Source organism: Geotrypetes seraphini, chromosome 7 (assembly GCF_902459505.1).
Source record: "Geotrypetes seraphini chromosome 7, aGeoSer1.1, whole genome shotgun sequence".
Taxonomy (NCBI): Eukaryota; Metazoa; Chordata; class Amphibia; order Gymnophiona; family Dermophiidae; genus Geotrypetes; species Geotrypetes seraphini.
In genome coordinates, this window is record NC_047090.1 from 42,692,825 (window position 1) to 42,717,121 (window position 24,297).

A 24,297-nucleotide genomic window follows, 5' to 3' on the forward strand; every position below is an offset into this window, starting at 1 on the left:
GAACACCAGAGTAACCAGGTGGTTTATTTAGTTTTCCATGTCTGGTTCTGAACTGAATGCCTGTCCAGAATAAAAAATAGAAAGCTATCATTGCATTATATGGAGTGTAGTTGGCAAAACAGAGAGAAAGGATTCTTTATGTGAAAATGTTTTTATTGAAATTTGAAATGACAAGCAAACAAAACAGTAGTGCAGATGCATATAATACAAGTAGTACTATACCCCACCCCCCATCCTCCCATCCCCTGCCCCCCCCAACCCTCCCCCCCCCCCACAATACAATCTGTACAACGGTTAGAGCGTATGATTAATCAAGGATTCAGAAGATGGCTACGAGCAGCAGGAGTTAAAGTTAACCAAAAAGGCTCCCAAATGTGGCAAAACAAGCGTCCCTGAGGGACCTCCAAGGAAATCAAGGAGAGACGCTCCATCGAAGCTTGCTGGATCATAAGAGAGCGTCAGTGTGATAGTGTTGGTGGATCAGGAACAGTCCAACATTGCAGTATAGTCTTTTTCCTCAATAAAACAGCTCGTTCCAGAAAACTCCGAAACCCCTTGGGAGACACATGGGGTATGCGCTCTAGAGTGAAAAGCAACTCAGGACTATTAAAGTATCCATTATGCCACATAGATGTGATATGGCGGCATAATTGAGTCCAAAAGTCCTGCACCAAGGGACAGGCCCAGAACTGGTGAACCAAAGTTGCCTGAAGTTGAGTACATTTTAAGCAAGCGTCTGTCTGGAGAAATTTAACTCAGTGAAGATAAACAGGCAAGCGATGGAATCGAAGAAAAAACTTATAGTTCATTTCAATTAAAGTAACCTGAGTGGTAATACCGGCTGTACGCTTAAGTCCTTTCTGAATAGTCTCTCCAGTAATCACACAAGATAAGTCTGTGGACCATTTAGTTGCATAAAAATCATAAGGTATATGTCCCAGGCTCTCTCGGAGAAATCTGTGATGATACTTCAGGGGAATCTGCGTTTGAGCTGAAAGGTAAAACGCTTCAGAAAGGGCCTCCTGACTGAGATTGGTAAGTCCGGCCCGTGGGAGGGACCGTACATAAGATGCCATCTGAGAGTATGCTAACCAATCAGAAGGGCGCCAATGATTTTCAGTTTGCAATGTTGCAAAAGAAAGCAGTGAGCCCTGAGAATTAACCACCTGAAATAAATATTGCAAATTAGTCATTTTCCACACCGACTGAAGAAATTGTGAGGTCCCTGGAGGGAAATCCATGTTATCCCAAAAAGGCAAAAAAGCCATAGCAGAAGGCCCTATCTGCAGTTGGGTACATAATCTCCACCAAACCTGTCGAAGAGGCCTGAAGAGAAGACCACCCAAGGGAGCAGGGCAACCCGGGAGTCGTTGGGTATGTAAGAGGTAGCTAAAATGATATGGGGCACGAAGAGTAAGTTCAGATGGAGTAGCAGAAAAATGACGGGTTCCCCGGAACCAATCATTCAGGTGCCTCATCTGACAAGCCTGGGAGAATAACCGAATACTATGCAGCCCCAACCCTTCCTGGTCCCTTGGTGTCTTAACACTGACAAAGACAACCGTGCCCTCTTCCCATTCCACAGGTAAGCAGTTAAACATCTACCAAGTTCTTTGTCATGTTTAGCAAGCAGCAATAAGGGAAGCATCTGAAACACATAAAGCCACTGAGGCACCAAAACCATATTATACAATGCTATTTTGCCCATCAAAGAAAGAGGAAACTCCCTCCAAAGACCCAACCGCTGTTTAGTCAAAGACAAGAGTGGCAAGACATTCAGTTGGTACAATTTTGTAAGATCCCTGGGGATTTGAATTCCCAAATAAGTAAGATGATCTGGTGCCCATTTTAGAGGAAAATCTCCCCTCCATTGTCCCGGGATTTCAGGGGAAAGTGGTAGCACCATAGATTTTTGATAATTAAGGACCAAACCAGAGTACATATTAAACTCATCCAAAAGTGCCAAAGCACGGAACAAAGACGGTTGTGGATCCGCCAAAGTCAGCATCATATCGTCCGCAAAGGCTAACACACGCAATTGATTGTCCCCTTCCAAGAGACCACTCAATTCATCGTCCCTCTGAATAGTGCGCAAAAAGGGATCTAAGTAAAGCAAAAACAACAATGGAGACAAAGGGCTACCCTGTCTCGTCCCGCGCTCAATGAAAAAAGCCGACGTACGTGAACCGTTCACCAGGACACAAGCAATGGGTTCATTATACAACAAACGAACCATATCTTGAAACCAGCCCGTAATGCCCATATGAGTGAGAACAGTGAACAAGTAGTTCCAGTTAACCTGATCAAAGGCTTTAGCAGCATCAATGCTAACCAAAATACCAGCAGTATGAGCAGCCTGGGCTCTATGTATCGCCGTCAGCAACCGACGGACATTCAAAACTGAATGCCTCTGTTGTACAAAACCTACCTGTTCTGGGACAATCAACTGCGGTAGCAAGGAAGCCAAGCGGTTAGCCAATACCTTATCCAAAATGTTGATATCTACATTAATTAAGGAGATGGGGACGATAGGAATCGATGTCAGTCTCTGGCTTACCCGGTTTCGGAATAAGCGTAATATAGGCCTGGTTAGCACCATCCGGGAAGGCACCCACCTCCAACACTGTGGTATAATAAGCCTCCAATGGGCCACATAGTTGCGGAAACAGTACTTTATAAAATTCTGGGGCAAAACCATTGGGTCCGGGTGCTGAGTGAGTCTGAAGCTGTTTAACTGCCAGTTGCAACTCCTTCCCTGAAATAGGGCCATTCAAAGAGGAGCGCATAGGAGAAGACAACCGCGGCATCCCCGCGTCTTCCAAATAATCACCCGCATCCGGACCCGGAACACCATCCGATTCAGCATAAAACCGTTTATAATGTCAAAAAAAGCAATCCGCGATCTCCGAGGATTTTGTCACCGTTGTCCCATCAAGTAATTTCAAACAAGGAATATAGCGGTTCGGTCTCCTAGGTTTAGTTGAAGCAGCCAATAAACGTCCTGACTTATTCCCATATTTATAGTAATGAAACTTAGAATAGTAAAGGCGTTTTTTTGTACGTTCATGTATTAATGTGTTAAGCGCAGCCTGGGCTGAAACCAAAAGCTCCCGAGACTGAGCCGTAGGATGCGCTAAATGGCATTTCTTGAGTACTTGGCAATCCCGCTCCAGCCGAATAATACCCCGGGCGACACGCCTCCTATGAGCCACCACATATGAGATGACGTCCCCCCGATTTAGCCGCTTCCCAAAACAATAATGGCGTCTCCCGGTGGGGTGCGTTAAAAGTAATGTAATCTTCCCATTTCGCCTTAAGAAATTTAACAAAATCCGGATTAGCAACCAAATGTGCAGGAAATTGCCATCCCCCACCAGAAGCAGGATAGTCCTCCAGGAGAACATTGACCCACACCGGGCAGTGGTCAGAGACTGAAAGGGGACCTATCTCTGATGAGGCAATCATAGAAAAGAAAGAAGTAGACACCAGAATATAATCTAGCCTAGAAAAAGAGTGATGTGCTCTGGATTGGTGAGTGAAGTCTTTTTCATTAGGATGCAATAACCTCCAGGGGTCCTGCAAATCCAAGAGCTCACACAAGTACGGAATACCCTCGGAAATGGTCGCCCGAGTCGAGGACCCCAACCCCGTTCTATCTAGCAGAGGGTCTAACACCTGATTGAAGTCACCCAACATGAGCAAAGGATGGTGGGGGGGGGGGGGGTGTGTCTCTCCTACCAAACTGTACCAAAGACGAAAAAAATTTATGGTCGTATTGGTTCGGGCCATAAACCATAAGCAAATTAAACACCTGGCCAGACTCTGTCACCCGGCAATAAAGTAATCTCCCCTTGGCGTCCGTAGATAGCTGTTCCACTTTCCCCGGGAAGCCCTTATGCACCAAAAGCACCATCCCTGCGTGTTTAGTCGGAGATGAAGTGTATAATACTTGGCCCACCCAACCCCGAAGCAATTTAGCATGTTCCTCGTTAGTGAGGCGTGTCTCCTGTAAGCAAGCCAGGTCCGCTTTATGATGGTTCAATCTTTGAAGGATCTTGGCCTGCTTCACTGGTGAAGTTATACCACTAACATTCCAAGATAAAAATCTGAATGTCCTACTACTCACCTAGAGAACAAATAGAGGACCCACCAAAAATGCTGATCCAGTAGACCCCCGGGCGTCCAGCCTTCGCCCAGGGGACAACTAGCACCACCAGAACCCACAAACCCATAGTGTAAACCAATCAAACAATACACAAACACTCTAACCCACTGTAGAAAACACCCCCCCTCCCAACCCCACACCCCAACTCCACCACCCCCAACCCCCTCCCGCCCCTGCCCCCAACCCAAAATACAGAACCCCCAAAACAAGAAACCATCTGGCTACCAATAGGAAGCAGGAAGGCAGAGTACGTATCTGGTGCCATCAGAACCTGTCCCTCCCCAGTGCAAAAACTATAACTCAATGCGAGATTCAGTGCCTCTAAAGCACAAAAAATCATGTCCCCTCTGTATCACCTCAACATAATATGAAAATAAGTCAAGGAGGTGATGTAGAGGGAGAAGTACCCAGTCTATTAAGGAACTCTCCAGCCAAGGTGTCCGAGTCAAATACATGCCATTTACCCTCTGAGTAGATCTTCAAGATAGCTGGGTAGAGAAACATAAAACGGCGCTTTTGTTCTACCAGCTTTGTACACAATGGATAGAAGGCTTTTCATTTGTCGGTAAGCGCTGCAGAATAATCCTGCCCAATCCGAATCGGCACCGAGTCATAGAGTAAAGAATCCCTCTTTAAACGAAACTCCCGAAGAATTTCCACCTTATGGGGGTAATAATAAAAAAAAAAAAGTCTAAAAAGTGTCCTAAATGGCTACTTGGACGATCAAAAAGCCTGATCGTCCAAGTACCCATAACCAAAGCTGTTATTTAGACGTATCTAAAAACAGCTTAGGCCTTTCCCCTGCCTCTAGACGCACAGAGAGAAAAGAGGTGTGTTTAGAGGAGGGGAAAATGCGGGCAGTGGGCGGGAGGTGGGCCGACCTACACCTAGGCGTACAACAGGTATAACCAAAACAGTTACAGGTTGCCTAGTCGACATTTAGACATTTTTGACTCAGACGTAGTCAAACCAGGTCTAAGTGCCAAAAAGGGGCCGCTAAGCTAATGGCCGCTGGCGCGATCAGTTCAGCGGCCCGGCAACTGACCTATCGCAACCATCACGGCAGGAGAGATGCCTCATCTCCCCTATCGTGATGCCATCACTCCTCTACCCGAACTGCCGCGACCCGCGGCAGGAGAGATGCCCCTCCTACCCGTAATGTAGTGGGGGGTATGGGTAAGGGGTCGCCGGGCCAGGAGGGTTTGGGCTCCCTCCTGGCTCAATCGAGTAGCGGCGGGGGGCTCGCCAGGGCCAGGAGGGTTTGGGCTCCCTCCTGGCCCAATCGAGTAGTGGTGGAGGGGTCACCAGGGCCAGGAGGGCTTGGGCTCCCTCCTGGCCCTAGCCAGTCGCGGGGGGGGGGGGGTGATTGCTGGGGCCAGGAGAGCTTGGGCTCTCTCCTGGCCCGATGTTAATCGGCGGGGCAAGAGGGCTTGGGCTCCCTCTTGCCCCGATGTTGTTGGGAGGGGGGGGTCATGTTTGACATGGCAGGAGGGCTTGGGCACCCTCATGCCTGGATGGTTGTGTGTGGGGGGGATTCTGTAACCGGTGTTGTTTTTGACAGACACCGGTTACAGAGTCCAGCTTTTAGGCGAAGGACTGGCTCCTCCTTCGCCTAAAAGCCCTTCTGTTGGACGTTTGTAGCTTAGGCGTTTTTTTGTTTCATTATGGCTGAAAAGTGTAGATGTGGTGTGGGTGTACTTTTAGACGTAGTGGTGATTGGCTGTTTAGGCAGAGGAAGGCCATAATCAAAACAAGGACGTTTGTTTTGGTTATGGACACTTTCCCTGCTTCTGGGTTGAACGTTTAAGGACTTAGGCCGAAAGGGGACCTAGACGCTTTTTTTGATTATGCCCCTCCACGTCTGTTTGTTATGCAGCTTACCAATTACCACCCTGGGCCTCTGATCCCCGGGCGGGGTCCCACCCGGTGCACCCGCTCAAAGCGTGCAGGGCCTAAGGCGGCAGGCATGGGTAACTCACTCGCGAGCCAGGACTCCAGAACGGAGAGAAGAACTGCTTCGGTGATGGATTCCGGAAAACCAAAGAAACGTAAGTTCCCCCGCCAAGACCTGTTTTCAAGGTCTTCCAATTTATCCTGCTGTTGGCGAAGCTGTGCTTGCAAGGAGGTAACTGTTATCTCCAGGGTCGCCATCAGAAATTTCTGGGCCCCTTACTGAGCAATCCTATTGGGCCCCCCACGCACCCCTTACCCCCCCCGACCCCCCCCCTTCTTCCATGGGCCGAATACACACATACTTTTCTGCTAATGTTCCATCTAAGCCAGTCCCTTAAAATCTTCTCACGTCCATTGGGTGATTTGGCATAGAGGAGATATTCATAAAAAGAACGTCCGTCAAGATCTTTACTCATAGACTGTGCCATTTGCTTTAAATCATCTTCCATCATTAATCCAAATTGCATAATTCTTTCTCTTTGTCCTGAATGACATCTGGCCACATTGCTGGATCCTTCCAGTCAACAAATTTATGAGCAGGCACGGAGAACGCATTTTTAAACAAATGTAGTTTATCCTTGTACTCCTTATGTAATTTTAATCATCTATGGATATGTTTGTATGTTTATTGTTCAAATGGTTTTATTTATTTCCCCAAATTTATTTTTGTTATACGCATTGAAAATATTTGATATTTCGTTTAAATCAAAATCTCAATAAACTTGAAACTTGAAACGAGTGCCCGTGAGATTGTGGGAGGGTTAAATACTCAAACCTTAGAAGAATAACAATTTACTTAAAGTTTTTGCTACGCCAGCTTTCTGGTATCTTTACATACAGTGGCGTACGTAGCATATGTAACACCCGGGGCCCATCATTTTTTGGCACCCCCCCCATCTGTAAGAAAAACATGATTTTTAGTAACAAGCCACACGTCACACATGAGTACCTAGGAAAAGGCAGCATCTTACATATTGCAGTGAGCAGTACATCAATATACCCATTGTAAAACTAAACAAGCCAGACCAGCACAGATCAATCCTACACCGTCAATCCTAACAGAAAACTATGTCTTTCGAACACACAGAACACAGAAAACACCTTCGCCTAGTATGGAATATGTCATCACAAACTAACCCCTCACTCTTTTACAAAACTGTAGTGTGGATTTTAGCCACAGTGGTAACAGCCCTGACGCTCATTGAATTCTGAGCATCAGAGCTGCTACCACCACGGCTGGCGCTAAAAAACACTCCACAGTTTTGTAAAAATGGGGATAAAATAGAAATACACAGTTTCAACGCACTAGCTCAGAGGTGCCCAAACTTTTTGATCTTGTGAGCTACTTTAAAATGACCAAGTCAAAATGATCTACCAACAATAAAATTAAAAAACACAAAGCACACTATACGCTGAGAAAATGTTAATTATCATTCCTATTCTGGGTTTTTTTCAAAGAGGTCAAGGCAGATGACTCTATGCATTGTCACCTCAGTAACAACCATACAAAAATAGACAAATATACCCTCCATCCTTTTTATTAAACCACAATCGCAGTTTTTAGCGCAGGGAGCTGTGCTGATTGCCCAGCGCTGCTCTTGACGCTCATAGGCTCCCTGCGCTAAAAACCACTATTGCGGTTTAGTAAAAGGGGACCATATTGTAAAATATAGACAGCAGATATAAATTCAGAACTGTGCATAGTAAGTGAAGGGAAGTTTTCATCTCTGGGAATTTACCCAGTTAACTATTAAGTTATTTGGGCAAATTCCTTTGAAAACTGTGGTAATACTGCCTCCACTTTGCTAAATTTAAAATAAAATCATTTTTCCTATCTTTGGTGATTTCATGAGTCTCTGGTTGCACTTTCTTCTTCTGACTGTGCATCCAATCTTTCTTCCCTTCTTTCAGCCTGTATGCTTCCTCTCCTTCACACCTCATTCCCTCCCCCAACTTTTTCTTCCTCTCTTCATGCCCCCTTTCTTTTTTTCTGTTTCTCTTCTTTCCTTCTGTCTCCCTGCTGCCCCCTTTCTTTCTTTCTCCCTGCCGTTCCTCAAGCCACTGTCACTGCCACTGCCATCGGGGAACAGAACCCACCAATGGATAAGAGGCCCCAAAGCCGACGCCGACGCATGCTCTCCCTGCTTCGGGCCGACCAGCATTCCTCTCCCCGACGTCAATTCTGCTGTCAGAGAGGAAGTTCCGCCCAGCCAGGCAGCGATTGGCTGGCCGAACTTCCTCTCCGACTGCAGAATTGACGTCGGGGAGAGGAAGACTGATCGGCCTGAAAGATTAGATCGCCAAGACAAAGTGAGTCCTGGGTGATCGACTCACTTTGCCTTGGCGAGCTACTGGCACCCCTGCCTTAGAACACTGCCTAGGACCCTGGGGGAGCCCGGGCCCCCTGTCAGCTCCGGGCCCCTGAATGCAGGACTGGTAGTACTGCCCTGATGGTGGCCCTGGTTGTCTCCATCGCATGGGCCTCATCCTCCACCGATGAAACGCGCTCCTCCAACGCGGTGACCCTCGTGGAATGATCTTCCAGTAAGGCTTCCAACTTTGTAAGTTGCGCCGATAAGTGCTCCATACTCGGGCTTAATGCTTGGAAGATGAGATGTTTTAACTCCGATAGAGTCTCTGCAGTGAACTGCGTGAGCACGCCACTGGAGGACTCCGCCATCTTGTCCTCTCCCGACTTGCTTTTCTCTTTGTCTTTTTTCGCCGAAAACTGTATCACCCCGCTAGAGAACAAAATCGCCAAAAATGCAGCACTGTAAATCCAGCTTAAACTCAATTTGAAGGACAGGGTTCCGGAGCTGGCAAGACTAGATGCTCACCGACTCACAGCATCACGTGGTCTTCAGAAAGGATTCTTTAAAACAAATTCTTTAAAAACCTCTAGCTTCAGACATGAAACAACCTATGAAGAGGAATCATTGTTAATGAACAAAAGCTACCAGAGAAGTAAGCAGAATTGCTGGCTCATTCATTTGTGCCAACCCCAGTCTTGGATAACATGACCATTTATTTTTTTCATCAAAGGGGATATCTATTAATTGTAAGTCCCGCCCCCAATCTTGCCCTAGCCCCACCCTAATCCCACCCTAGCCCCACCCCAATTTCTTCCATTCATTTTTCATGTACACATAATATCTTATTAATTCATAAAATTTTAAAAAAACTACAAAGCACACTATACACAGAGAATGAATGCTGCAGGTACTTAAGTGCATAGGATTGTAGATAAGACACCTCTGCATGTGTATGGTTTTCCTTGGGTAAACACTTGAAATATGAAAATGTCTTTCTTTAGCTCCAAATGCAGACCACGATTTCTCTGAGGTGGTGGGGTGTCTAATCTAGGATCTAGATCCTTTAAATCCTTGGCATGATCTTCTACAGGAAATGCTGCCTTAACTTCTGGACTGTTAGAAGCAATTTTGTAAAGTCTGAGACTGGCTTCTGCCAACATTGTGCTCTTTTTAGTAGATCAATTGTCTCTCTAGCTGTAGACAAGGATTTTAAGCTATCATCTACATAAAAGTCTTTTTCAATGAAGTGTCTGGCATTGGTGCCATACTCTTTCTCATCTTCTTGGGCCGTTCTAAGCCCATACATTGCCACTGTAGGTGATGGACTATTGCCAAAGACATGAACTTTAATTCTGCATTCCACAATCTCCTGATTGAGGCCATGGTTATGATACCACAAGAATTTCAAGTAGTTTCTGTAATCTGGATGCACCAAAAAGTAGTAGAATATTTGCTGCATGCCTGCTGTTATGGCTATAGGTTCCATCTTGAAGCAAATCAGGACTCCTAGTAAGCTGTTGATCATGTCAGAACCAGAAAACAACACATTGTTCAGTGAGACTCCTTGGAATTGAATACTGGAGTCAAACATAATCCTGATCTGGCCTGGCTTTTGTGAATGGTACATGCCAAAGATAGATAAGTGCCAGCATTCATTGTTAACTTTCAGTGGTGGAGCTAGTTCTACATGACCATTATCCAGCTGCATATCAGCTATGCCCACATATGCTCCAGGCATCCAGGCTACCCAAAATTATCCACTAATATTCAGTGCCGGTGCCTAACACTGAATATCAGTGGATAATTTAGCCAGCAATGATCAACATTTAAAACCACATTGATCACCATTGGCTCAGTGGCGTACCAAGGAGGGGGATGGGGGGGAGCAGTCTGCCCAGGGTTCATGCCCCAATGGGGTACACAGCCGGCCACTCCCTATTCTGCCGCTGTTGCTTTCCTTAACCAGCAGTAAACTTTAAATTAGGGGTGTCCACGGCCAAGTTTGTGCTCCCTCCTGCAGGTGTTTAGCTTTTGGCCGGCTCACCTGCAGCACTGGTTTTTCCATTCAAAGCCACAGCCATCGGCTCCTCCCTTGATCTGCGGCTGCATCAGAAGCGTTCCCTCTGACATCACATCAGAGAAAAGGCTTCCGACGCAGCCATGGATCACATGAGGTGTTGATGTCCGCGGCTTTGAATGGAAATCTGGCTGTACAAGGAACCGGCCAAAAATGCTGTTGCTGCACAGGGAAGGGGGGAGAGAAATGCTGCTGCTGCTGCACAGGCAAGGGGGGAGAGAAATGCTGCTGCTGCTGCTACTGCACAAGCAAGGGGGGAGAGAAATGCTTTTGCTGCAGCACTCAATTGGGGAAAAAGAGGGAAGGAGGGAGAAGGAAGACAAGGGAGAGGAACTAGAGATATCAAGTCCATGGTAGGGAGGGAAAGGAAAGAAGGAAAGGAGATATCAGACCATGGAGGGGGAGGAAGAGATGCCAGGGCATGGGGGAGGGAAGGAGACAGATGCAAGACCAAGGGAAAGGAAGGAAGGAGGGAGGGAGAGAAAGGAAGAAAAGGAGATGCCAGATAATGGAGGGGGAGGGGGAGTTGGAAGGAGAGAAAAGAGATGCCATGGCATGGGGGGAGGGAAGGGAAGCTAAGGAGACAAATACCAGAACAGAAGGGGAAGAGGTGCCAGAGCATGGAGGGAGAGAGATGCCAGACCATGAGAAGGGAGGGAAGGGAAGGAAAGGAGAAGATGCCAGACCATGGGAAGGAAAGGAGAAGAGAGAGAAATGCCAAAGCATAGGGGAGGGGGGTGGAGACAGAAAAATGGAGAGGGGGTGAAGCTGAAATGAATCATGTACAAAGGAGAGAATGGGCACAGGATATACAGTTTATTGAAGGAACATAGAAAGAGAGAAGATGCCATATGGAAGAAAGAGAGGGTGGACATAGAAACATAGAAAATGATGGCAGAAAAGGGCCACGGCCCATCTAGTCTGCCCACTCTAATGACCCACCCCTTAACTTCCTCCATGAAGAGATCCCACATGCCAATCCTATTTTTTCTTAAAATCTGGCATGCTGCTGGCCTTAATTACTTATAGTAGAAGATTATTCCAGCGATCAACCACCCTTTTGGTGAAGAAATATTTTCTGGTGTCGCCATGAAATTTTCCACCCCTGATTTTCAACGGATGCCCTCTTGTTGCTGAGGGTCCTTTAAGAGAAAAGATATCTTCTTCCACCTCGATATGGCCCGTGACATATTTGAACGTCTCGATCATGTCTCCCCTCTCTCTACGTTCCTCGAGTGAGTATAGCTGCAACATACTCAGCCGTTCCTCATATGGGAGATCCTTGAGACCTGAGACCATCCTGGTGGCCATTCGCTGGATTGACTCGACTCTCAGCACATCTTTTTGGTAATGTGGTCTCCAGAATTGTACACAGTATTCCAGATGGGGTCTCACCATGGATCTGTACAAAGGCATTATGTCCTCTGGCTTACGGCTGACGAAACTTCTACGGATACAACCCATTATCTGTGTAGCCTTGGATGGAAGGGGCAGAGAGGGTGGACAGTAGATTGAAGGGCCAGAGAGAGCGTGGGCAGTAGATGAAAGAGGTAGAGAGAGAGAGCAAAGAGAGGGTAGATGTTGCATGGAAGGGAGAGAGGATAAACGCTGTACAATATAGAAAGAAGAGAGTGAAGAGAAGATGATTAAAGCAGAAATGACAAAGGGTAGAAAGATTTTTTTGTTGCTTTACTTAGAATTAAGTAGTATTGTAATCGGGAAAGATTCCGGAATTCTGGAAGGTGGTGATTGTTACGCCGATCTTCAAGAAAGGTTCAAGGGGAGATCCAGGAAACTACAGACCTGTGAGTCTGACCTTGGTACCGGGAAAGATGGTAGAGTCACTGATAAAGGACAGCTTCATTGATCACCTTGATGGACATGGGCTGATGAGGACCAGTCAGCACAGTTTTAGCAAAGGCAGATCATGTTTGATGAACTTGCTACACTTCTTTGAGGGAGTAAACAGACAGATAGACAAGAGCGATCTGGTCGACATTGTATATCTGGATTTTCAGAAGGCGTTCGACAAGGTTCCGCATGAACGACTACTTCGGAAAATTGTGAGCCATGGAATCGAGGGTGAAATACTCACGTGGATTAAAAATTGGCTGGAGCATAGGAAACAGAGAGTGGGGGTAAATGGACAATATTCGTACTGGAAGAGCGTTGTCAGCATAGCTATCGCTACCATTCAGCATTTTCAGTTGGCATTACTTATGTCAGCGAAGGCCTATGGGAAATTATATTAATCTGACTCTGGCATGTGAATGCAGATAGACCCTGAGGGCAGGGAGACTGTTTTAAGTAGCCCTGAATGTTTTAAGTAGCCCTGATTGAATCATGATTAGCTAAAAGGTGTTAAGGTGTTAATGTCTGATTAAGAGGGTGCTTAGGACAATGGGTCCAGGTGCACAGATCAAGAAGATAGGCTGCTTGAATGGGACAAAGAAGCCAGAGACTAATCCCATCTACCATGCCTGCAAGTATCACACCCTCCTTAGCAATTAAATTAACCATTGTTTCAAACAGTTTACAAATTCTAAACAGAAAGATACTGGGACATACAATAGTTTCTATACACAGAACAAGGTTCCAAGCTATAAAATCCTCCTCTCTACAACACACAAAAAGCTATCAATCTATCTAGCTCTTGGCTCTTGGCACTCTGGTCCTCTCTTGTTTCTCTTGAGCTCTCTCTTTCTCTATCTCTCTGTGTATCCTTCTCTTTATCTATGGAACACGAAGCATCACCCCATCCCCCTTTCTCTCTCTCTCTCTGCCTTTCCCTGGAACTTCACGCTTCCTTCTGGACTCTGTAAGGCAGGGAAACTGCTTTGCTCTCTACTTAATTGTAATGCTTAATTGTTGTAATGCCTATGAATACTACTTTTCTGTAAGACTATTTCTATAATATATTCTTTATGTAATCACCTCTGGCTGTGCCTCTTTGATTCTACTTCCTGGTGAATCTTCAGTGATGGAACTGAACCTGGGACCTGGCGTTTGTCAGGGCGCCTCTCTAGTGACCCCACCAACCATACATTGTGGTGGCCACTAACAAACCTGACATTTTGGGGGCTTGTCTCGGTCCTTCCTGATGATTTCCTTTGGGTAAGTAGAATTCAATTTTTTTTTTTTTAATGTTTACACAGAGTGAGATAGAAATGAAAAGACCTTGGAAAACCCTTAGATTGATTGTACGTTAGACTGGATGACACACTGTTGAAAAGTTCCAGTAATATTGTGGGGTTTTATACTTGGTGAGATTTTATTTATCAATAGACTTTGTATTTTTGATTGATAGACAGAGTCAGATGGAAATCAAAAGACCTTCTGGAACCCTTAAATTGTTTTAGACTGGATGACACACTTGTGAAAAGTTTCAGTAATATTTTGGGTTTTATATTTGGTGAGATTTTACTATCAAAAGACTTTGTAGTGTTACCTGTGCCAGTTTGCATTGTATGATTTGCTATTATAAGCTTGCTAGGGTGTTGCATGTAAGAATATTTGAGCTGCTCTGAAGAAAAGCAGGGTTCAAAGTGAAAACAGTCACTCAATTAAGACACGCCACATCTGTACTAATAATTTTTACTTTTTTCCTTGTGCTTTTAATTCTATTTCTTGTCAGTCTCTGCCCTGGTGAAAGGCCCAGTGCACACTGGACTGGAACTGGCAGCTGACACCTCTGCTCTTCTAACAGACTTCTTATATTTTTTCCTGCTAAACTTCTGCCTGTAAATTTCAGGTAGTAACCAGTGTGGGCAAGTGTGGGCATAAGTGTATTATTTATGCCAATGACTCTTGCCTAATACGCTTTACCTTGATTTTCTACCTATTAACTAAAGTCTCCCTCCTTCATAAGTGGAAGCATTTCAATTTCAAAGGCTACACACAGACAGGGACATTTGAAGGCCATATAGCAAGGCCCACGAACCAAGGCAGACTTCTGCAGCCTCAAATATGAACCCTTTTGATTTTCAAGAACTCACAGATATTGGACACAAATATTTTGACAAGAAAGGGGGTCCATATGAGGGTAATTTTCCAGAACACACATGGCACGATATTCAGAAACAAATGGTTTCTCATTCTCAGAAGTTTAGAAAGAAAACAAATAAAAGAAAATGCCTTTTCATTCAAGGAATATTAAGGGGAGTTATTAGTCTAAGACAAGAAAACACTGACTTGAACACTCAGTGCCATCAGCTGTCCAAAGACTTAGATGAGGCACAAATTAATATATCCATGCTAAGAACCCAAATTGTTCAAGCTACAAATTCCTTTTTAACTGTAAATGAACAATTAGAAGAGGCCAAGGCAGAATTAAAGTATTTAAAGTCAAAATGTGTCTCACAGGGACAGGTTAATGCTGTCTCCTCACAGATTCTGCCATCTGCACCATTTCCACCATCACCATATAATCCATGTAGTCAGTTTATAGAGAAAAAGAACACTGTTTTTGTAGCAGGTCAGAGAAAAGGTAAACTAGCTACAGATGTAGAACAAGAAGAAGAACCCACAAATGAAGATGAGGAAAATTCATTACCAGGCCAGAGCAATACCAAAAGTACCCCTATAAGTGACACAGCTCCAGTAACAGTAGTACTGCAGGGACATATGAAAGATAGTGACATTGAAAGAATAGTGGAGAAAGTGGGCCCTATGCCTTTTAACATAAATGAATGGTGCAAATGGGCTACTGACATACTGATTCACTGGGGTCTAGGGAAATACAAAAGGAACACTGCAGATTTTGATAAGCTTATGCACCTAGCCCTGGGTCCACATTATTATAAATTTGGATCTCTTGTTCATCCATACCAATTTGTAAAGATGGGCATCGAACAACTATTTTGCTGCACCTCTTTGCAAGTACTTAGAACTCTTTCACCCCTGCCAACCGATACACCAGAGCAGTTTGCATATAGAGTGTGGGTAATCAACGCGGTACTTAACGAACATGAACATTGGCCCACTTCCTCAGATTATGGTCAGAGAGAACATAAAGAATTCCTATTAGAATTATTATCTCCCGATATTACTAAACACCTTCTGTTGTTCTCGGAGGACCCTAAAACTACGCCTTTTGACACTTTACTGCTCAGGATTGGGTCTGTGTGGAAGACCCAGCCAGCTCAAATTATTTCAGTATCAGAAGCTAGAAGATGGCGTACTGAGGGAGCACCCCAATACAATAAAACACCACACACAGGAAATAGAGGGCATGTCAGAGGTAGTTACAGAAATTCCTCCACTTACATTCCCTTCCATGAACTCAGAGACCAAAAGGAAAAATTAGAAAAAGAGAAAAGGAAATGGGAACAGGATCGGCATACAATGCAGATAAAATTGGACAGAGTAAAAAGTGATTTGACAGCTAGGAACAACAGTGCTAGTCCATAGGGATGTCCTGACTCTCTGTGTCCAAATGCCAAGGTGACTCAGGTCTTCACAGCCCAGCCAGATTCCTTTCACTTACCTGTGGACTCACTTTTGGAGACGCAGGATAAGGGAAAGAAGTCAGACTCAGAATTCAGCTTGAGGTATGTGGCACCTTTGATTTTGGACACTTGCGGCCACCCCAATGTTAATACTACCATAGAGGGTCAGGATAAATTAACTGTAATTGATACAGGGGCTGGAATCAGTTTTACAGATAGAGCGCCTCCTACTGGAGATCAGAAAAATATGGAAATTTGGGTCTAAATGACACAGCTTCAAAGTGTGTGTCTAACCCACAAAAGGAACAAAGGAAAGACATTGTAGAAACTACTGCCAGCACGAGTGAGAATACAGGCAAAGAAATAGTTGAGGTGGCTGGTCTTGCATTAGGTACAGGAATTCCAAATGCTTCTAAACCTTTGGTTCATGAGGTTATTCCTGTGTAATTAGCCACAGAGTGTAGCATGCTAGTGCAGAAGCATGATCGTAGTATAACTCACTCAGAGGTTGCAGATGTTTCAGTTTGGGCACAAGATTGTGGGAAAAGGTACACAGAAATTTTGTTTGAGGGCAAAGATCCTGAACCACAAACACAGCATCCAGTACTTCCTCCAGCAACAGAACTGGTGCCTAAGATGGAGGAGAGGGGTCTGAGTGGACCTATCTCTTTAGCATGTGGCTCTCCAGCTTGGTCATTTGCTAAATCAGGGAGCTCCAGTAGGCTCACTATACACTCTCAGGCCCTAACTAAGATTTCAAAGCCTGTAGTACCAGTGGCTGCCTCTTACTCTGACATTACTGTGAAATTTAACCCTAAATGTGCATTTTTCTCTGTCCTAGACATGACTAATGATTTTCGGAATTTGCCCCTTGCCTCTGAATGCCAGGACACAACAGTGCAGACAAAAGAAGACAAATCTAGCCTGCACCTGACTTCTGCACCGCAGTGCCCACTCCTCCGAGTGCAGTGGGACCCAGGTGGCAGACATGTGGTCAAGGTCGGCTTGAATGGAACAGGGATGAAGTTTGCTCTAAGTGACCTTGAGGATGCTGCTAATTTGAAATGTTTTTTTTTCTTTTTCCTAGCAGCAGTTCGGATATATACATAGCCATCCCAGACCAGTTTTGGCACAAAGATATTTCTAATGTTTTCCAAGGTTCCTCTTTATCACTGCAGAGATAGAGACGTTCCAAAGAAGATATTAGCTTTGTGCCTTTTCTGAATATGAGATGGTTATGATATGCATTATTTGTACTACTCAGGTGTTCATCTTTGCTGTGTTTTTCTATAACAATGTGTTTATTTGCAGAGTTAAATTCAGCCCTGAACACTTGACAAATGGAAGAATAGTTTCACGCTTTGTGTTTTATGTTGTCTGTGCCATATTGTCTGTCTTTTGTCTATTTGTTTTAGTTTAGGGGGTACCCCAGGATACATAACATTGGCCCTTTCTAGAGCTCTTTTCCCCATTTTTTTTTTAACTAGCCCAATTGCGCAATGTTCTTTTTACCTATTGTTTCATATCCTAAATGTAGCTTAGTTAGGGGTTATATTTTTAAGTAAAGGTTTCACTTTTTATACCGTGTTTATTCTATGATCCTCATTAGATTCAGTACACATTTCTGACATAATTTTATATATATATATATATATATATATATATACATTCAGTACAGAATTATGGTCTCTCTGAAGTGCCATAATAGTTATATGCAGCACACAAAAACATATCTTTTTGGAATGTCTGATTAAGAACCTTAAGTACCTGAATATTGTCTCTTTATTGCCATAACTATACCAAGTAAATGCATTAATATTGTTACATGTTGCCACATTCAGTACAGGCAACCTGGTTTTTCTCTCTATACATTCAGTACAGGCAACATAGTTTCTCTCTCGTTTTCTATCTCTTATTTGGATCACACTGGAGTACAGCTGCTGAATGATATCGGGACTCTTTTCAAATCCCTCCCTGTATGCACAGACATCATTTCATCTCAAGGGTGAACACCACTAGTTTCCAGTGACTGACAGATCATGTGCAGACATCATTTCATCCCAAGTGTGCATCTCACCAGTTTAAAGAGACTGTAATTCATCTTCCTGCACCCTGACTGCAAAGACTTTTCCACACATGCTGTACACAATGTTTCCTGTTCATCGGATATAGCCACCTTCCTAAGAACGCTTTGCTGTACAGTTCAACTTATTTACTGAACAATACCTGGTGTAGTCATTCACCTCTGTCCTCCATCACCATTAATGGGACAACCTACTCCACACCTCTGGTAACTAATGATTCTATGGACATTCCAGACTTTATTTCATATGTTGTGCATCCACTACCTCTTGGTATGGGGAATGAGACATTCCACAAGCTGCTGAACTTTACTGAACTCTATACTTACATTGAACAACTTAAGAAAACCTCCAAAGAAGTGAATCATACTATCACTTTTGAAAATGGACAGATTGCACAAACTGTAGAAAATTTGCTACAAGACACTCATGTCTCTGTTTGGGAACTTTTCTTTGGGTATTCGCCCACTGCAAACCATGTATTTAATGTTTTAAATCGCCCTATCATTATCTTAATTATTGTACAAATTTTGCTATGTTTTATTATGATTTTCCTTTGCTGTAAAGTGAAACACATGTACATTTCTTTACAACGCATATCATACAAAGTTCCTTCTAGCTTTTAAGGCAGTTATACATGTATTTCCAGTATCTTTTCTGACACTTGCTAATTTGGTTCTAATTTGGTTCTAATTTGGCATGGCCTATTGCATTACCATTGCCAGGGTCAGACATAATATTATCCCATACATGCATACTCTCTCATGACATCTTGGTACCTTTATAACTGAACCTCCTGAAAAAGCTTCCTGCATCCCTTATGCACCGTTCATTCGCTCAACGACGGATAAGATATAAGCATACTGGGGTCCCCCGCCCAGATGATGGCCTATACAACCTAAGACAGAGGTTTGAACTCATAATGGGAACTGTTTACCTATCTTCATAGCTTGGAGATTCTGCAGGACAGGGGACGTGCTGTTGGAGGTAAGCGAGGGTACCACAAGCTTCCCTTCATTTCAAAGAATAAAAATAAATAAAAAAAAGTATGGGAGATGTCAGCATAGCTATCGCTACCATTCAGCATTTTCAGTTGGCATAACTTATGTCAGCGAAGGCCTATGGGAAATTATATCAATCTGACTCTGGCATGTGAATGCAGATAGACCCTGAGGGCAGGGAGACTGTTTTAAGTAGCCCTGAATGTTTTAAGTAGCCCTGATTGAATCATGATTAGCTAAAAGGTGTTAAGGTGTTAATGTCTGGTTAAGAGGGTGCTTAGGACAATGGGTCCAGGTGCACAGATCAAGAAGATAGGCTGCTTGAATGGGACAAAGAAGCCAGAGACTAATCCCATCTACCATGCCTGCAAGTATCACACCCTCCTTAGCAATTAAATTAACCATTGTTTCAAACAGTTTACAAATTCTAAACAGAAAGATACTGGGACATACAATAGTTTCTATACACAGAATAAGGTTCCAAGCTATAAAATCCTCCTCTCTACAACACACAAAAAGCTATCTCTTGGCTCTTGGCACTCTGGTCCTCTCTTGTTTCTCTTGAGCTCTCTCTTTCTCTATCTCTCTGTCTATCCTTCTCTTTATCTTGTGACGCTACCGGAACCGTGGATCCGCTTGGCTCCGGTCAGCGTCCAGAATAGCCCAAGTCCGACGTGCTTCCAAAGAAAGTTGGAAGTCCTGCTGGTCACACCATTCAATGTGAAAATAAAAGATTCAAAAGAGTCAGTTTCCAATATAAATCAAGTCCCACTTTATTGTGGCAATGAAACTGGAATAGGCTTCAGTTCATGCTTTCCCGAAACCATAAGTAAATACCACAAACACAAAAAGGTGAGTTGCAAACAAGACTCCTGCACCTCACACCTTTCTTGCAGGTACTTCAGGTAAGTAGAAGTATGCAATCTTAAATGTTTCCGCCCTTGGCAAGCAGGCAGTCCACAACAGTTACACTTCTTCTATAATGCAAAACAATGCAGTGTCCAAGCCTTTGTTAATGAGCGGCTTGGCCCCAGCCAACTTAAAGGGAGTTGGTGGGGGAAGGGAAGTAGCCGAATCCACAAACTTTCTCTGTAAAAACAGAATGCCACAAATGGCCCCGCTGTCCCAACCTAGGATGACATGTGGATTCTTCCCCAACAAGCTACCTCCTCCAGCCCACAATTCAAAACCCAAAGTCTTTCTTGCATTCAAAAAAAAACAAACCAAAAATGTAAACTTAAACAGTTCAGCACACTTCAACCCAAAACCCAAGGTTTTACTTTCAGGCACCTAATAAGAAGCTTAGCACTGCTCCCTATCCTGACTCAGGTGTAAACAGTTCCCCTGAAAGGAACCTAAACAATGGCTAACCCGAGCATACAAACAAAACCCACCCAGCATTGAAACTTAACTTTCTACCATAGGACTGACTTCAGTCATGCTGGCAGTTTCAAGGCATTCCATAGGCTCCGGTTCTGCTGGCTGGTTAGCTTCAGGGTCAGTGGCTGGATTTCCCATCTCAATGTCTTGAGGGAGTTGAGGTTCAGGAGCACAGTCCTGCACACCTCCTTCCCGGGCTGGCCCAGGGCAGACTGCCTGCCTCCTTCTCAGAGCAGCTTCTAATGCATTAAGGCGGCCACGCCCTGTTCTTAGAGGAGGAAGGGCAATCTGCAGCTTCTGCCTAGCTTTACCAGAACTTCTAATCAGCTCCTGCAGCTGGGAGCTGACAGGAGGAGGAGTAGAAGGATTCTGTGGCTGTTCTAGGCTCTTACTCTCATAATCGTCCCCTCCCCAGGGATCAGAAATCTGGGTTTTAAAGGGCCATACTGAGCTTTCCTTCTTACTGGAGTCTAGCCTGTCACACTGGTTGGCCCTCTTTAAGGCTAGGCTAGGTTTAGACAAAGCCTTACCTGGCACAAGCCGAGCTTTAGGGCTGGGGTTGTGACAATCTATGGAACACAAAGCATCACCCCATCCCCCTTTCTCTCTCTCTGCCTTTCCCTGGAACTTCACGCTTCCTTCTGGACTCTGTAAGGCAGGGAAACTGCTTTGCTCTCTACTTAATTGTAATGCTTAATTGTTGTAATGCCTATGAATACTACTTTTCTGTAAGACTATTTCTATAATATATTCTTTATGCAATCACCTCTGGCTGTGCCTCTTTGATTCTACTTCCTGGTGAATCTTCAGTTAAAGAACTGAACCTGGGACCGGGCGTTTGTCAGGGCGCCTCTCAAGTGACCCCACAAACCATACATTGTGGAGGCCACTAACAAACCTGACAAGCGTCACCAGTGGGGTGTCGCAGGGCTCGGCTCTTGGACCAGTGCTCTTTAACATCTTTATAAATGATCTGGACATAGGTACGACAAGCGAGGTGATTAAATTTGCGGACGATACGAAGTTATTCAGAATAGTGAAGATGTAGGGGGATTTCAAAGATCTGCAACGTGACATAATCAGGCTCGAGGAATGGGCGTCGACTTGGCAGATGAGATTCAACGTGGATAAGTGTAAAAGATGCATATCGGTAACAAAAATCTCATGCACAAATACAGGATGTCCGGGGTGGTACTTGGAGAGACCTCCCAGGAAAGGGACTTGGGAGTTCTGATCGACAAGTCGATGAAGCCGTCCACACAATGTGCGGCGGCAGCAAAAAGAGCAAACAGAATGCTAGGAATGATAAAGAAAGGGATCACAAACAGATCAGAGAAGGTTATCATGCCACTATACCAGGCCATGGTGAGTCCTCACCTGGAGTACTGCGTCCAGCACTGGTCACCGTACATGAAGAAGGACACGGTACTACTCGAAAGGGTCCAGAGAAGAGCGACTAAGATGGTTAAGGGGTTGGAGGAGCTGCCGTACAGCGAAATGTTAGAGAAACTGGGCCTCTTCTCCCTCAAACAGAGGAGATTGAGAGGGGACATGATCGAAACATTCAAGGTACTGAAGGGGCTAGATTTAGTAGATAAGGACAGGTTGTTCACCCTCTCCAAGGTAGGGAGAACGAGAGGGCACTCTCTAAAGTTGAAAGGGGATAGATTCCGTACAAATGTAAGGAAGTTCTTCTTCAGCCAGAGAATGATAGAAAGCTGGAACACTCTTCCGGAGACTGTTATAGGGGAAAACACCCTCAAGGAATTCAAGACAAAGTTAGACAAGTTCCTGCTGAACAAGAACGTGCACTGTTAGGGTTAGTCTCGGTTAGGGTGCTGGTCTTTGACCAGAGGGCCGCCGCATGAGTGGACTGCTGGGCATGATGGACTACTGGTCTGACCCAGCAGTGGCAATTCTTATGTTTTTAAAAGTTTATAAATAGGAAATGGAAATAAGGCAATTTTTTTTTTGGACTAAAGCCCTCTCCTCAGGATACCATAACAGCAGTATACTGAGGGGTACGGATAGAGGTAGTGATAGGTTATAGGGTGAGTCAGGGACCACTTGGCAGGTCATGGACCTGATGGGCCGCCGAGGGTGTGGACTGTTGGGCGCGATGGACCTCTGGTCTGACCCAGCAGAACAAACTTCTTATGTTCTTATGAAGAAAGATTTGGCCTCTGAAAGCTAATTGAAAAATGGATTAGTCCAATAAAATGGTATTTTCTTATTTCTCATTATTTGCTTTATTTCTATTTGTTAATTTGTAAAGTGGTGATTGTTATGTATCTGTTTTTTCAAATTTACATCTACTGTCTTTATATTTTGCACAGTATTAGGGGACATGTGTCACTGTTTCTGTGGTGTTGTGATATTGCATTGTATTCAGAGTCTGGTTTCTTGGCGGTTCAGTTTAACTATTGTCTACATACTTCTATTTTTAGTTTGTGATTATTCCAGTTTGGGCGAGGGTGTATCTGTTCTGTGTGTATGAAAGGGCATGGTTTTCTGTTGGCATTGACTGTGTACAGGATCAATTGACTGTGCAGGATCTGGCTTGTTAAGCTTGTTTAGTTTTATAATGTATGTGTTGGTGTTCTAGTGATCACTGCAATGTTTAAGATGCTGCCTTTTCCTAGGTACACTCTTGTTGTGCGATATGTGGATTGTTGCTAATGATGGGCTCCGGGTGTCACATATGCCAGGGAGGATTTGTAGCTGAATGGACTCGGTCTGATTCAGTTTGGCTTTTCTTATGCTTTTATGTTTAAAATATTAGGTATAACATTAAATTTATAACTGATTCAACTCTATGCATTTTCAACAATTTGACTTGAACACATTGCATCACTGATATGTATAAAATTAAATGAATAAGTTACCTGTTTAACTTCATACATCTCCCCTGCCACTCTCCTTCTCAAATCCACTAGTTCATGATTATTTGCTGGCTCCAGCTTTTCACAGTTTTCTCTGTGTTTACTTGTGATTTCATAAAACTCAGAATTGCAATTAACAGGGTTATAGCCAATGTCAATTGACTCTATATAAAGAAAGAGAAATAAGTATGGGCAAATAAAACATAAAAAGTGTACATAGGTTCATTTGTTTTATGTCATTAACATAGTGGGCAAGACAGTTGAAACTGTTTCCCTATAATGAGATTTACTACCTGACCTCCCCTATTGGTCTCAAATCCAGGGCCGCCATCAGAAATTTCTGGGCAATCCTATTGGGCCCCCCCACGCACCCCTTCCCCCCCCCCGCCTCCCTCCCCTTCTTCCATGGGCCGAATACACACATACTTTTCTCTGTCGCCGCACTCTTTGACCAAAATATTTGTAAGCCTGCAACCACGTCAAGGTAGACTCTTTCAGCAGGGCCCTAACCTAACCTAAACTAAACTAATCTATACCTATCTATTCTAAACTAACATATGTCTAATACTGAACTAATAACAAACTAACAAACATCTGCATAATAAATAACTAATAAATAATAGTGCTAGTAGCTATAATACACTTTTGAATGTAAAATCCCAGTTAAGGATTTCTTTTGACCTTTGTAGGCCAGAAGTAGATCACAATTGCACAATATTTTTTGTAACAAGTATTAAATGTGTTTTTATAAATACTGTAAGCTTAATAAATATATCAGAAAAAACTACACATCTGAGCGCATATCTGAACATACACATCTGTATGATCCCATCCTCCTCAGCTTGCCTATAGCTGCATCATGCATGTTAAAAATGTATGATATGTTGATATGTGCACCTTCCTTCCTTCCCATCCATCCTCCTCAGCCTGTCCTTACACATCCACAGCTGCATGTTAATGATGATGTATATGTTATGATGATAAATAAGTGCATATGAG

At 44.0% G+C, this 24,297-nt stretch overlaps 1 protein-coding gene across 2 annotated transcripts in view; it reads right to left on the reverse strand.

The window, feature by feature from the left end:
- The window catches only part of SLC6A12 (solute carrier family 6 member 12), a 159,157-nt gene extending 135,699 nt beyond the window's left edge, over positions 1–23,458 (reverse strand). For both annotated transcript variants that reach the window (XM_033952482.1, XM_033952483.1), the window contains exon 1: positions 23,302–23,458. The gene's annotated coding sequence lies outside the window, so the exon portion shown is untranslated. The remainder of the gene's footprint in view (positions 1–23,301) is intronic.
- Between the last annotated feature and the right edge of the window lie 839 nt (positions 23,459–24,297).